Source organism: Haemaphysalis longicornis, unplaced genomic scaffold (assembly GCF_048455015.1).
Source record: "Haemaphysalis longicornis isolate Haplotype H1 unplaced genomic scaffold, Haemaphysalis longicornis Haplotype H1 scaffold_4, whole genome shotgun sequence".
Classification (NCBI taxonomy): Eukaryota; Metazoa; Arthropoda; class Arachnida; order Ixodida; family Ixodidae; genus Haemaphysalis; species Haemaphysalis longicornis.
In genome coordinates this window covers 100,619,149-100,622,248 of record NW_027526361.1, presented here as the reverse complement: position 1 = coordinate 100,622,248, position 3,100 = coordinate 100,619,149, and positions in this window count along the sequence as shown.

The window sequence follows — 3,100 nt, the reverse complement described above, 5'->3', positions numbered from 1 at the left end:
TTGCTTCATAGTTAGCGCACAAACATTTATAAATGGCAACAATGGGTTAAGCTGCTCGGGGGTTTTGCTTTGCAAATACTTTCAGTTTCACACGCTGAACTTGTCCATTTCGACTACACTTTTGCAGACAGTGTTCCACTCCAAATGCAACTAACCGCCGCCGCCGTCTTCTTCGCTTTAAGAGCCTCCTCTCCATGCTTACTGTCCAAGAGATACAACTGCACCCAGAAAAGTCGGGAACGGAGCGTCTTTGGCTGCCGAGTGCGCAGGCGCGCATACACGAAGTACAAAGCTGTAATTGGCTGCGGCTTCAAAATGCAGTTTACCGCTTCCGGTCGAATTCGCCGCCGTGCGTTCAACATCTAGACCGCGTAGGTCGCTGCGGAACAGCTGTATTTACTACGGCGGTGGCGGAGAGTCCGCCGGTGGGCGCCATTTACCGCTTTATCGCCGACATTTCGCTGCATGGAGGTCGGCCTTTAAGGTACCCTCTCTAATCGGGAAGGCTTCCTGTAATGTGTTAATGGCTCAGAAAGCCAGAGCGAAATATTGTGAGACATTCACTAGGAATTGTTCGATTAACTTTTGATGCACCTGTACAAACCTGCTGATTGAACCAAACTAATATTACGGTGGGGTGTTCTTGAGCACGGTATTTCGCGATTTAGCGAGCTTACTGACTTCGCTAAAAGCGCATTTGAGAACGTCCTTGGGTAGTGTCGAGAATATGTTTGCATCATACTTGTGAATCAGGTTCTCAATGTAACCTTTGGTGAATCACGGTAGCGTGTGCGTTGATACTTGCCCGGAATTTCCATATAAAAGGCACAGTGAAGGCCAACTACAAGTTACTTTAGATCGATAGATTGGCTCTCTGAGGACACGAATATACCACCCTTGCATGTATATGTTAGAAAATAAGTGAAATTGTGAAAACGGGAATGCAGCTGCCACCGAGTCTGGCTTTAATGTGCAGCGTACACAGGAACGGGGTAAAATAGCGTGACAAATATTATAACAATCTGCATTCACATGTCCAGCCCATACATGAGGTAGCGGTACTAAGCGCCGTCAAGCTAGTTTTCTTATTGGTGCAATGGCAGTTGCAATTCTCGACAAGATAATTGTGCTAGCCTTATGCTGTGTGAGCCCCTGCGTAAAACGATTACTTTAGCTACCGTCAGTATATTTAACTGGGCGCACCGTCTGCTGTAGTTGCCTCTTCCCTGGCATTCGCAGGGTGCCGCTAGACGCTCACCACACGCCCGCAGAAAAACGGTTGATTCGACGCCAACATTCACTCGGTGACGCTTGCAAAAAGAGATAATATGCCTTCCTAAAACAAAGCGTCGATACTGATCACAGGTTTCATGATAAACATTTTCCACACAGTGGTCCGGAGCAGAAAGGACGCTGGAGTTCAGAGAAGCATGACTGGTGCGACCGAGACTGAGGAAGCCGCTTTGTAGGTGGTATGTACCTCGTATTCATTTGCTTCTATACCGTTACACCTAACAACTGTCTTGCTTGCTCATGGTGACGCAAACAGCGGCTGCGGCAGCCTCTCTTTGCGTCGTTGAATCACTGCCACGGAAATAAGGAAGCGAAATGCGTGTTTAATTAGCGATTTCTCAGCAATTGAGGCACCCGTCGAAACCAAATCAACGCTTCAATTGCTATTGAAACGTCAGTCTTTCACTTGAGACGAGCTGGCTTGTTTCCTTGAGTTTCCCTTTAGGTATACAGCACGGTTCATATGCACCTGGCTGGTTTGTGGTGCTTCAGCTTACAGCTAGAATTTCAGACGCCAGAAGGCGGCTGGGTCTGAGTGGAGCGCACAGAGACGTGAAAATTCCTTGAGGACGTGGAAACTCGCCGTGTGCTTATCGACCAGAGCAGAGAAGAGGTAGTGAATACGCTATACCCCGCTTACCTAAAACAGCCCCATAGGCGTTGCTGTAGCGTTGCAGAAAAAAGAGGGCGATAAATTGTGGAAACAGCAGCACGTAGCAAAGCTCCGAAGACTGCGTCCAAAGCGCGAACACCGAGTTTGTAGCCAGTGCTATGACAGTGGCCACAGCACCCAGCAGCAACACAGCACAGCGCAACACGATGGCCCGTTCGCCTTCTGAAGCCTAGAAGGACAGCGCCAGGCACAAAGGCTTAGTTCAGTAAATAATTTTACACACAGTTGGTATTTTAACATCAGGCGCTATAACAGTTTCCCAAGCACTTAGCGGTATCTGAGCTGCAATGAGCCGATAGCTTAGGTACCTTATGGACAATCCACAGAGCGATATGTCCTACCTTTCTGGCAGACATTTTCCTATAAAATTTACAATTTCTTTGGAATCAAATTCCTCGTGAATGCAGTGCCTTGGTACGTGGAGTCGGCGTTTGCGAAAAAAAGCACTGCTGAAGTGTTCTGTCAAATTGCTCCTATACGAACTCCTTTTACAGCCCTTCCTGGTATTTGCGGAAGGGGGAAATCACAACGAATTTTTATTTACGCCAGTATTGAGTGTACTGGCCGAAAGTTCATACAAATCATCGTTCAAGGCACAATTGTTGGTACTATATATCTTCACTCTGCGCCTATAGCACTTTGCTATTCCAACAGCAAGAAATGTCGAGTATGTGCTAGAATTTCTAAACGTTGCTCTTTTGAGGTCTTGCGATTTAAATCAATAACTGCAGCTTGAAGTGCAATCAGTTTTTGACTTACGAGGTACCGGGTGACAACGTTTTATGTGGAAGCACGATATTTAGCCCAACGTCCCGTGTTAGGGTTGAATTTCGGTAACCCTAATGTTGACCTTAACTTTCGCTAATCTTAACGTGCAAATAAACGTCGTACAAAGTTTTCGTTACACGTACGTAGAAGCTTTTCGTACGTCGAGCCTTTACGGAGTACGAATGCGCATGCGTAGAATGCAAAGGGTCGCCGTGAGTCTCACCGACGTCCGTAAGATTCGGATTTTTACGTTGCTTCCGCATGTTGAGTCGCCCAACATGGCGGTGCCCTGCCATCCCGCTTCGCCGCCGTAAAAACTTCGTCGCTAATGTCTAGACGCAATATAGTGTTCTAAGCTGTTGATAC